Below are 13,661 nucleotides of genomic sequence, written 5' to 3'. Positions count from 1 at the left end.
GGGACCCCTCCCCACTTTAAGTGCGGGGGGGCTCCTATACAAACGAAATACAAATTTCCTTATAACTCGAGAGCTAATCCAGCAAATGGAACCAAATTTGGCATGTAGGTGTTTTTGGAGGCAAGAATTTTTTCTATGATGAATAAGAACCTCTCACCACTTTAGGAGGGGGGGCTCCTATACAAATGAAATACAAATTTCCTCATAACTCGAGAACTAATCAAGCAAATAGAACCAAATTTGGCATGTGGGTGTTTTCGGTGACAAGAATTTATTCTATGGTAAATTGAGAAATTTATAAGAGGAATTATAACTCCTCTCCCCTTTAAGAGGGGGGGCTTCCATACAAATTTCCTCATAACTCGAGAACTAATTAAGCAAATGCAACCAAATTTGGCATGTGAAGGTTTTCGAGAGCAAGAAAATTTTCTATGGTGAATTAGGACCCCTCCCCACTTTAAGAGGAGGGGCTCCTGTACAAATGAAATACAAATTTCCTCATAACTCGAGAACTAATCAAGCGAATTGAACCAAATTTGGCATATGTGTGTTTTTGGAGACAATTTTTTTTTCAATGATGAATTGGGACCCCTCCCCACTTTAGGAGGGGGGGTCCTATACAAACGAAATACAAATTTCCTCATAACTCGAGAACTAATCCAGCAAATGGAACCAAATTTGGCGTGTAGGTGTTTTTGGAGGCAAGAATTTTTTCTGTGATGAATTAGGACCTCATCCCACATTAGGAGGGGGGGCTCCAATACAAATGAAATACAAATTTCCCCATAACTCGAGAACTAATCAAGCAAATAGAACCAAATTCGGCATGTGGAGGTTTTTGGAGGCAAAAATATTTTCTACGGTGAATTAGGATCCTTCCACTCTTCAAGAGGGGGGGCTTCTACACAAATGAAATACAAATTTCCCCATAATTCGAGAACTAATCAAGCAAATGGAACCATATTTGGCATGTGGGTGTTTTTGGAGGCAACCATTTTTCCCATTATGAATTAGGACTTCTTACCTTTTTAGGAGGGGGGGGGGGCTCCCATTCAAACGAAATACAAATTTGCTCATAACTTTAGAACTAATCAAGCAAATGGAACCAAATTTGGCATGTGAGAGTTTTAGATGGCAGAATTTTTATTCTGTGGTGTATTACGACCCCTTTCCCTTTTAAGAGGGTGGGCTCCCATACAAATGAAATACAAATTTCCTTATAATTTGAGTACTAATCAAGCAAATGGAACCAAATTTAGCATGTAGGAGATTTTTGAGTCTTGAATTTATTTTATGATAGTTAGAGACCTCTCACCCGTGTGGTAGGGGGATATGGACTCTCATACAAATAAAACCGAAATTTTTGCGAAACTCAAAAACTAATCGAGCTCGAGAAATTCGAGACTCTTCCATAAAACATTAATCAATAACAAGACCACAAAAACTATCTATAGTAACACTAGATCATTCAGGACAAGACGGCCGCGAGTGTTGCCGGCGACCCGCCGTCGGAAGCGACGCCCACTGGGGAGAGGCAACTCCCCGCAGAAATCACTACTGTCTAGGTTTACCATGTACCCCCGGTGGAATGACCTTCTTTAATCTGAACATTTTTAATCTGTACCCCGCTGGTATGAATGCGTTCGCATTAAAAATTGCTCAAGCGTCACACACAATTGGCGGTTAAGTTGACCGGGTAAATTGAAAAAATGCAAAAAAAGTTAATGCGTTCCCTCTTGCTCAGCAGCTTTGGCAATACAGCTCATATGCAACTTACCTCTCTTCAGCACCTAAAATAGACCGTATTAGCTGAAACTGTCGAGCCAATTTCCTCTTCTACAATCCAGACGTGTATAATTCGCGCATATTCGAAACGCAATTTCGAAACGTTTGTTTTCGTCAAACCAAAACAACAAGTTCATAGGGTGCGCGCCTTGTGCGTATGTGAAAATGAATAGAGTTACCAAATATTCAGATTAAAAATGAATTTACCTAATCTGAACGTGGTGTTTTTCATATTAGCGAGGGTTGAGTGTATTTGTTTTCCTAGGTCTACCTGGGTTTCCTGGAACGAGCGACAGCGAGTAAGGAGAGGATCGCGAAATGGTACTTTCCACAAAAAAAATCCGTGAAATGGTACATTCCGCTTAAGGTTTTTCGCAAAATGATATTCGGCGAAATGTTGTACAATCATGGCGAACTATCCGCTTTCTGGCTATGCAATGAGGTGACAGGGGAGTTGTTTTCTACTGTGAGGAAAAATTGCAAATTTGTATATTAAACTACCCATTCTTGGTAACTAATAAGCATTAACATAAGCAGCAAATACGCCATTTTATAATGCACTTTGTTGTATATTAGCTTTTTGACTGCATAGGTGTTGTAAATTGGCATCCAAAATTGCTGTAATTAGCTGTAAATTAGCATTGTCAGCACTATAAGAAAGTAAAGTACCTGTATATTTTGCCAAAATAGCATTTAAGTAGCATTTAAGGCAACTTAAACACTTATTGGCCTACATTTGAATAGCATTGCTGATGCTTATTGGTTACCTGGGATGCTTTCATAGTTACGTAACTGCCAACTTGAATCATCTAAGGTTGAACTCCTCATCAGAAACTTGCAAAACTCAAGATTGTGACAAAGATCATCCGAGATTCATGATTTATGTACAACACAGGTTAATTTGTGGCAATACGAAGTTTGTCGGTCAGCTAGTACAGTGGACCCCCGTTCGTTTGAACGATTCCTCATGCAAACTAACGGGGTTAGCTTTTAATTTGAACAACTGGTAACCCTAAATATAATGGAGTTTGTGTGAACTGGCTGCCCTGTTCTTTGTTATTGTTTTGGTGGTTTGATTCAGTTGGCAGTTGCAAGCAGCGAATATTTTATTCTCCGATCAGATTTCTACCATAATCGTTGGGAAAACGCATTGTAAAACAGATTAAACACGCTAGATCAGTACAAACAAATCGTGTTTATGTGCATTGTCTGCATAAGCAAATGATGTCATATTGAGAATGACATTTGAACCATTTTTAATTTGCACATCGTGCAAACCAACGGGGTTCAAATTAAAAAGTGTTCAGATTAAAAACGGTCAAACGAACGGGGGTCCACGGTATTACGATTATTATCTAAAATTTTTCTTTCGTCGGTTTAGTTGTGCGCCTAACAGTTGCGCGCAGCTCTGTTCTGGTTGCTCGCAGTCAAAGTATCTCTTTTACACTCTTACGAAATCTCGTAAGAAACTGTCAACGCAAGAGTGATGAGAAAAACAACAATATTTCTCTCTCGCTCATCAGCTGAATGCTAGGGTAGCTTGCTTCGTGTTTGCCCGTTCAAACATGGCCAAATTTTTCACAAACGCAACCAACATTTAAATTTTATCATTTTCGGTTAACGTAAGACATTGTAACTGTGTTGTTTGTAAGTCTGTACGTAATAGGACAAAACAAATGTTATCTAAGCAAAGAATAAGAGCATAAACATAAAAAACTTACACGTGCTTACACTGTCAATAATCAGGGGCTTGCGATGGGTGCCATGTTTTTGTTGCCAACATCCTCAGCACATCTCAACAAGGTTGGCAGCAAATTTACCTGTCAGACGGGCGCTATTTCCTGCATTTACTGCAAATAGCGCCCTTCGTTAAGTCGACTGTCAAACACCGTTCGTTAAGATAAGGATAGCACCCCGCTGTCAATAATATATGATTTACCTTTGCGCACAACTATATTAAACTGGAAAACGAAATATTTTCTCGGGAAGCACAATATATTTAATAAATAGGGTGTTTGCAGAGTGCATATGTATTGGAGATCTGTTGGGCAGGCAAAAGTGACAGCTCCATATAAAACACACGGGCTGGGAAGAGCAAATTTTTTTAAATGATTTATTTTCTTTATTTAAAACAGAAATTACAAATTGCTACATACATATGGCAAGGTAATACATCTGTTTACTAAATAAAAAAAATATTTTCAACAAATAAGCTAAGACGCGGTAGCAATGATCAAAAATGTAACTATGGCCTATGTTAGCGGGATAAAACTAAACAAATATCAATAGCCAGTAGTTGCTTTCGGCTAAGAAAGCAATTTATTATGCTAAAACCAATTTTATATTCCGTTACTTTCAACTTGGCCTATGCCGTATTCTGCTTCAAAAATCAGTATATTTGGGACACCGATTTAACGCGAATTCACCGAAACCCTAGTTACCAAAAGTTAGCATATATTTCAGGGAACATTTGTCGGTTATTTTGACTATTAGTTGCTTTAAAATGATGAATAATTTTAGAAAAAATGATAACTTTATCCAGCACGTTTTTGCTGCATCAAATAGGAAAATATGCAATGTGTGCCCAACAGATGTCTTGCATGTGTGTGTAGCAAAAGCCCTATTTGAAGTGATTCGCCCCGTGAGTCAAACCGTTTTGCTATAGTTGAGCTGAACTGCTCTTTACATTTCGCGGAAAGAGTGGAAGTGAAATAAAAACTAGGAAATTTTCAGGCCAGTGTGAGTGTATAGATCATTACACGGGAGCTCCTAACCACACTTTTTTGACAGCACTTGGTGGTTTGTTTACGTGGTGTTAAATTTTGAATTGAGTTTTCTATCTTTGTCCGGCAGATAATGATAGAAATTTATAGTTTTGCCTTTCTACTATATAAATATATAGTATAAAGGTATAGAAATCACTTGGAAAACCGGAAATGGAAAGAAGGTCCTGCGGGCCGAATGTTATATACCATTCGACTCAGTTTCGAAAACTGAGCATTTTCTCTGTGTGTGTATGTATGTGTGTGTGTGTGTGTGTGTGTGTGTGTGTGTGTATGTGTGTGTGTGTGTATGTGACGCTTTTAATCTCACTCACTTTTCTCGGAGATGGCTGGACCGATTTTAATGTTCTTAGTGTCAAATGAAAGGTCTAGGTGTCCCATTGGTCGCTATTGAATTTCATACTGATCGGACTTTTAGTTCAAAAGTTATGTATAAAAATACGAAAAATATGGGACTTCATTATCTCATAGGTCTCTTAACCGATTTGAACAAAATTGATTGCATATGAAAGAGGAGCCTTGCAAACCCTTAACTTCCAAATTTCATGACGATTGGACTTGTAGTTTGAAAATTACATAAAGAAATGTGAAAAAATAGTATTTAAAACATATTTATGTAACATATAAGCATTAATTTAATGAAAAACATCACACATTTTATGATTATTTGAAAATTACTGCTGAGATCTATCAAACGAAACCAAGTTATTTAAAATCGGACGGTTCATTCAAAAGTTATTCAAACTTTAACACTTAAGCACCGTATATTAAACCGTTAAAACGTGTGAAATCAAAACATATCAATCAAATGTTGATTGCATTCAATGTATGAGATGTGTGTGATGTATGTATATATATATATATATATATATATATATATGTATGTATGTATGTATGTATGTATGTATGTATGCATGTATGTATGTATGTATGTGTGTATGTATGTATGTATGTATGTGATGACAATTTGCAATTTTAAAATTTGCAATGAAATTCAAGAAAAGTGAGAAACATGTCAATTGTCTGAAGTTTTTGAAGCCTCTTAGTGGAATACGAACTCTGAAATTAAAGAAAAGAAAAAACTTTTACCGACTAAATTCCACTATTTAATATTTATTCGCGACAGATACGTATACGCTTTGAAATAAGACACTGATGAAGCCTGCACGTCGTAGGTGAACTACGTATCTGTTGCAAATAAATATTAAATAGTGGGATTCAATCGAAAAGTTTTTTCTTTTCTTTGATTTCAGATTTCAATTGTCATTTTCTTCACTTGCTGTTACTCACAATTGTACAAGAAAAGCAAAAAGCGAAGAAAAGCAGTTTATTTAAGCATGTAGGTATAGGGGTGTATAGAATCAAAAATACTAGTGAGTTGATTTTTCCAAATAAATTTGTACAAATTTCAAACAAATTCTGCGCATCAATAGATGCTCTTTTCAATCAATAGATACTAGAGCTTAGAAATGTTATATGAAAAATAGGAAGTAAACGTTGTACGGTAGAAATTTTGTAAGATTTGTTTTCGTTAGTGATATTTTAAAGGACAGATGTCTTATATCATGTATCATGTTTTAATAAATAAATCAAAAAAAGACAAGCACTGGGAATCATATCGATCGTATTTCCCATTCTCAAGCATGTTTATGGCGCAGCTTTGGCACTATTTTTCGACCTCATCTTGTTTTCCTAACCTTCTAACATTGTAAGAATGATGCGATCAAGCTAATGACTATCTTTTCATGAAAGTACATTCAAAAGAAGCTTAAGTTTTGATTTTCATGCAAAAATAATTATCTGAAGGAGCGCTAGCTAAGAAATAGTTCCATTTCTCGTTTTCATATCTAATGCTCTATTCAGTAATTTTTTTTAATTCAGATATATTGCAAAATTGAAGCCAAGCAAACCAATAGTAAAATTTTGAGATCAATCATTTTGTTGTTGATATCCTTTTTCATCAAAAGCGAAATATAATAATAATTTTTCTGAACTCTTGTTTTTCAAAGATGCTAACTTTTGAACGCATGGTATTAATATGAAAATATCAAAAAATCTGCTATGAACACATATTTCATATTGTCAATTCAAAACAAGTTTCGTATGTGGCTCTGAAGCCCGAAAGTTAAGGCCGACCGATTATAAAACTAAATAAGGTGTTCATCAAGTAACATAAATGACGCTTACATGTATTTACGCACCCAAGGAAAGAAAATATAATTCTACACAATACGTTGTGAATTTTACTGGCAAATAAGGATTTTGAGGAATACGGAACGGATATTTAAAAATATAGTCTAATATAACATCTATACATCTACAATTAAGTTCCTGAGAAATTAAATAATGATTATTGTGGCAGTAGAAAGGCTAGGTCACGCCGCTAGGTGGATTAATTCGGGTTTTATTATTTAAGTGTGCTAGTTATTTGAGAGACATAATGCATAGTTGTGTCGACTTATGTGGCATTTCACTCCAGTGATTATTCGAACGTTCGAAGTAATTTCGAAACTTGAAAATGGCTTTATTAACACTTTGTTGCACTATGGGAAGAACTACTCTAAAAATGAACGAAATTCAGAAATGGTCTGCCAACTGATATATTAGTGAAATATTAGTGATCTTATGTAAAATTTTCCGAGAATCTCACGGTGCCCATCCCTTCCTTAATTTTTATCGGAAAGTACCAATTTTTGCTGATTTTCCCCTATCAACAATATTTTAACTTAATGGAATTTATCAGGCAAGACTTAAAAAAACAGGGTCTATAAACCCAATTATATTATGCAAAGATGTTCGCATAATCGAAGAGGATTATTCCAAGTTTTATTTTCTCAAAATCTGGTGTAGTCCAATAAGTTTAAATATTGCTAAAATAGGCGAAAATTAGCAAAACTTGATACTTTCCGATGGCTATTAGGAAAGAGGTGGGCACCATGAGATTTGCCGAAAAATTTTACATAAGATCACTTATATTTCATCAGTTTGCAGATCATTTCTGAATTTCGCTCGTTTTTAAGCCAGTTTTTCCCATAGTGCAATGAAGTGTTATTAAAGCCCTTTTCAAGTTTCGAAATTACTTCGAACTTTCGAATAATCTCAGGAGTGAAATACTACATTAGTCGACATAGCAATGCATCATATCGCTCAAATAACTAGCACACTTAAGGGGGACCCTACTCTACAAGACCGAAAAATAATAGATTTTCGGTTTTTTTGACGTAGGACTACGTCTTACGGCAAGTTTTGAGATAGGGTGTCATTCCAAAAAATCGAAAAATGCGAGCGTCACGAAAAATGAAAGGTTTTGAGCGCTAATAGCTCAGCGGTTTTCCGATCGATTTTCAATATTCTTACACCAATCGATCGGAAAATCTTCTAAGAATTGACCCAAATGAAGAAAAGTATGGATTCTTGATGTTGAACTATTGAAAAATTGAAAATAATGAACCTATGTTTTACCAGAATTTTCGCTTTGTGATTGGTTGGAAGATTCTTTACGATGATCTAAACCTATATCAATTTGATATCTGTGCTTGGGAAGTAAGCCAAAACAAGTGACAAAGTCTCCTTATTTCAACAAAATTTCTTAACTCCGCGATTGAACCTAGACCATTTTGATGTCCTTGCTTGGGAAGTATGCCAGAAAGAGTGACAAAGCCCCCTCGTACCAACAAATTTCTTACGAACGCGATTAAACCTAGTCCAATTTGATGTCTGTGTTAGGGAAGTGTGCCAGAAAAAATGACATAAGTTCATCGTCCCAACAGATCGCAAATTCTTTACTGCGAGACGATTAAACCTCGGCGAAATTGATATCTGTGTTGGAAAAATGTACTACAGCTGTTGTAGTGTTCGGTTATAATACGACTCTGTATGAATACGCATGCTTGCCGTTCCATTAGAAGTGTAGTGAAAAGATGTGCTGTTGATAAAATAGGATTAAATTGGTAAAATCCCTTCAACGTGGGGAACCGTGGGTAATAAAAACAATCTTTAATTTCAGTAAGGTAGCAGGAAAGCAATAGTTTGTGTTCTTGATTTTGTTAAATTGTTTTCAAATGTACAATCTTTTGAGAATTGAACGTATGCAATTTTACTACTTTGATAAATGTTACATACAACGCATGTAGCATGTATATATGTTGCATTTAGCATGTATACATGAAAAATCGAATGATTACAAGCATGAATACATGCTACTATCACTACAAACGGAGGAACGTGCTGCTCGAGCCAAAGATGCTGATACTATCACTACAAATACACTTACGTAGTCCTGCGTCACCTATATATGCGGTCGTGTCTTGTACACAACCCCACTGATTTTTTTCAGATGCTCGAATTATAGTTAAGTGTTGGTTATTTTGCTTATTGGTTAGGGTATATTTGAATATATGTTTTGTATTTTTTGGATACCAGAATAGTGATTATTATGCTGGTGGCAGGTGGGCGCGTGAATGCCCTCTAGAAAATAGTTCCTTGCTGGCGGTACGTGCCGGGAACCTACGGAGTAACGTAGAGCAGATTTCAAGGATGATTTTGAAGCTTCATGTCAATACCTAAGTTGTTACGTAGCGGTTTTCGAAAACTCGAAAAATTACCAACATGGCGGCAATTTTTCCGAGAGAAAGGTGTTTTTTCGTCAAAAATCGCCAGTTAAAAGCTCATAAAAAATTGAAAAATTGAGATATCAAAAAACGGCTACGTAACAATTTAGATAATTCATTTTTACATGCTGAAAAAAAATTCAGCCGAATCGGTTCACTAGATTCTGAGATACACGTACCGCCATAACATTTCTGAAGGTATTATCTATTTCCCACCCTTCCGTACGCGATGAATTATAACCGTCGCGGGCAAAACCGTCGCCAGAATCGTCGCGGCGGCAAATATCGTTTTTTTTTTGTCAAGTAAATCAATAGCTTACGTGCTAGACAAACATAATATATACTTATAACTTACATACAGCCAAGCAGATTCTCCCTGCGACGATTTCAAGCTATCAAAAAAGTGAGCAGCTGAAACTGAAATTTGATTTTTCCGACTTTCCGTCTCCCCTTAAATAATAAAACTATAAAAATTTCACTACAAAAATTTGTACGAATTTGTTACTTTTATTTAAATATATACAAAAGTATCCAGAACATCAAAATTTATTATGCTGATTCTATGTTGAAAATGCATCTTTTTCATTAAAATACATTATTTAGTCATGAAAATGTCCGGAAACTTTAGGTAGACGTGTTTAAACATACTTTCGCTAACAATTCAGTTAAAATTACGCATGCCCCAGATATTAAAAACTCCATATCTCCCACACTACTAATATTGTTTTGCCTTTCTACTATATAAATATATAGTATAAAGGTATAGAAATCACTCGAAAAACCGGAAATGGAAAGAAGGTCCTGCGGGCCGAATGTTATATACCATTCGACTCCGTTTCGAAAACTGAGCATTTTCTGTGTGTGTGTATGTATGTGTGTGTGTATGTGACGCTTTTCAATCTCACTCACTTTTCTCGGAGATGGCTTGTATTTAAAACATATTTTTGTAACATATAAGCATTAATTCAATGTAAAGCATCACCAGATTTATTATCATTTGAAAATTACTGTTGAGATCTATCAAACGAAACTGAGTTATTGGAAATCGGACGGTTCATTCAAAAGTTATTCAAACTTTAACACTTAAGCACCGTATATTAAACCGTTAAAACGTGTAAAATCAAAACATTTGTAATTTTGAATTTTTTGTATTGAAATTCAAGGAGAGTGTGAAACATGTCAATTGTCTGAAGTTTTCAAAGCCTCTTAGTGGAATGTGGAATATGAACTCTGGAATTAAAGAAAAGAAAAAACTTTTTCCGACTAAATTTCACTATTTAAAATTTATTCACGACAGATACGTATACACTTCGAAATAAGACACTGATGAAGCCTGCACGTTGGTAGGCGAACTACGCATCTGGCGCAACTCGCAAATAAATATTAAATACAGTAGGATTTCGAATTTGGCAACAAATGCGTGTCGCCTGTGTTGCCAAAATCGAAATCGTGCCAAAATCGAGACCCTTTTTGATATGACAAAATTGAATGTAAATGCATTGGAAATTAACCAAATGTTATTAATCAACGATTGCAACCTTTTTCACAAAATCCGCCAAGACCTATCCATGCGGTGTAAGAAAGTTTTTGGTGACCTACGGTAAGACATAGTCCTACGGCAATAAAAATATTATTGTTCGAAACATTCTATGATCGCAAACTTTTTTTCATGAACACACTTAGGGCAATATTTTTTCGTCATTTAAAGTAATGCGGAAACTGAGTGATATTTAAGCATACTTTTGGAAGTAAAATATTTTGTGTTGCCTAAAACGGATACTTTTGTTGCCAAAATCGAACCATGCCAAAACCGAACCATGCCAAATTCGAAATCCCACTGTAGTGGGATTCAATCGGAAAAAGTTTTTTCTTTTCTTTAATTTCAGATTTCGATTGTCATTTTCTTCACTTGCTGTAACTCGCAATTAGACAAGAAAAGCAAAAAGCGAAGAAAAGCAGTTAATTTAAGCATTTAGATATAGTGGTGTATAGGATTTAATATACTAATGGATTGATTTTTCCAGATAAACTTATATAAATTGCAAACATTTTTTGCGCATCAATAGATGCTGTTTCCAATCAATAAGAGCTTTTTTTTCCATGTGTGGACTCATTACTGCGACCAGTATAGTTGATCTATTGTAATATCGCCCGGGTGTTTGCTGTATGACCTGCACTGCATTTCTTTTTGCTATAATCGCTATTGAGTGAGCGATATGCTTATTAAATTTTATGCCTGCTTGTGTGTATTGAGGTTTACTCTTCCTTCAAAGCTTGATCTACTTTACCCACTTATTCCTCGCTGCTAGTACTATCCCATATTATAGCCGTCCCTGGCGAGGACTTATTCGTACCTCTGACCAGTACACTTAAACTATAGGAGAGACATTTGCATTGTTAAGAGGCTACAGAGGGTAAATATAGAATTCAGCATGAAGGAAGGGTAAATGGAGGGGCCTGAGAATAAACCCAAGCTAAAGTCACTTGACATCGAATGGCTTGATTCTACTAAGATTCGAACCCACGACCACTCGCTTGTACTAGAGCTTAGAAATTTTATATAAAAATAGGAGCAAAACATTGTACGGTAGTAATTTTGTAAGATTTGTTTTCGTTAGTGACACTTTAAAAGACAGAAATCTCATGTCATGCATCATATTTCAATAAATAAATCGAATTGACAAGCACTGGAAATCACATCGATCATATTTCCTATTCTCAAGCATGTTTATGGCACAGCTTTTGCACTATTCGACCTCATCTTGTTTTCCTAACCCTCTAACGGGATACATTGTAAAAACGATGCGATCAAGCTAATGACTATCTTTTCGTGAAAGTACATTCAAAAGAAGCTTAAGTTTTGATTTTCATGCAACAATAATTATCTGAAGGAGCGTCAGCTAAGAAATATTTCCATTTCTCTTTTTTATATCTAATGCTCTATTCAGTTATTTTTTCTAATTCAGATATATTGCAAAATTGAAGCCAAGCAAACTAATAGTAAAATTTTGGGATCAACCATTTTGTTGTAGATATCCTTTTTCTTCAAAATCGAAATATAATAATAATTTTTCTGAACTCTTGTTTTTCAATCAAAGATGCTAACTTTTGAACGCATGGTATTAATATCAAAATATCAAAAAATCTGCTATGAACATTTTATGTTGTCAATCAGACCTGTTAGAGGGGTAATATATAGTAGAATCAATATATATAGAATGCCAGTGTCGCTGTTTTACTACGGGACTCATTGTGGTAAACATGATGCTAACAATCTGTATCAAGTCTGTGAATCGGGAACTTCATTGTCAAAGTTGCTCATTGTTATTTATCTGTTCTTTATCTGTGCGCTCGTTGGTGTTGTCATCAGTGCGCTCATCGCTGTGTTTTCATGCCAGTGAAATGTTTTTAAACGTTCTTTTTCTTTTCGTCCGGATGAATTGAATCCCACAACTGCGCCCTTTTGCACCGATTTTTTCAGAAATTTGCAGCAAGTGAAGTTTCCAATCACATTACTTGGCAGCCATATTTGAAATTTTAAACTGGTTGTCAAAGTTTGACAATGAGATTCCTTTTTGATGAATCTCAGGCACACACACATATGCATATATACTGTAAATACATTATCTGAACAAGTGTGATGTTTACCACGCGCACTGCAGCGACACTGGCATTCTATATATATTGATTATACTTAATATATATATATGTATATATATATATATATATATATATATATATATATATATATATATATATATATATATATATATATATATATATATATATATATATATATATATATATATATATATATATATATATATATATATATATATATGTGTGTGTATATATATATCTATATATATATCTATATATATATATATCTATATATATATATATATATATTTATATATATATATATATATATTCATTCAAGTCTGCAAAAATTATCTTTTGTGTTTACATTATGTTTCTATAAATCACGTAAATGTTATAAAACTAAATAATATGTTCATCACGTTATATAAATGATGCTTACAAGTATTTCTGCACCCAAGGAAAGAAAATATAATTATTGTACACAATACGTTGTGAATTTGACTGGCAAATAAGAATTTTGAGGAATACAGAACGGATATTTCAAAATATAGTCAAGTTAATTAGAGATGCTCCTGAGAAATTAAATAGTGAAGAAAAAAGTTTATGTGACATATTTTGTTCAAAATCATACGTAGAATTTGATTTTGTTTGAGTTTTATTAAAAGAAAGTAAAATTAGGGTATTTTCGAAAACTTTATCAAATTTTAAAGATTTGTTTTAGATTCGAAGGAGTATCCGTTTCGATAACACTTCACCACATTTTAGAGCATAATTTAGGCTATATATTAAATATTGACCTCATTTATAAATAAGCCATTTTGAACAGTTACGCTTGATGAACAAAAACTAAGTTTCATAGAAAATGAATCCTTACGTGGCA

This window comes from Sabethes cyaneus, chromosome 3 (assembly GCF_943734655.1).
Source record: "Sabethes cyaneus chromosome 3, idSabCyanKW18_F2, whole genome shotgun sequence".
In the NCBI taxonomy this organism is placed as follows: domain Eukaryota; kingdom Metazoa; phylum Arthropoda; class Insecta; order Diptera; family Culicidae; genus Sabethes; species Sabethes cyaneus.
This window is presented reverse-complemented; position numbering follows the sequence as displayed.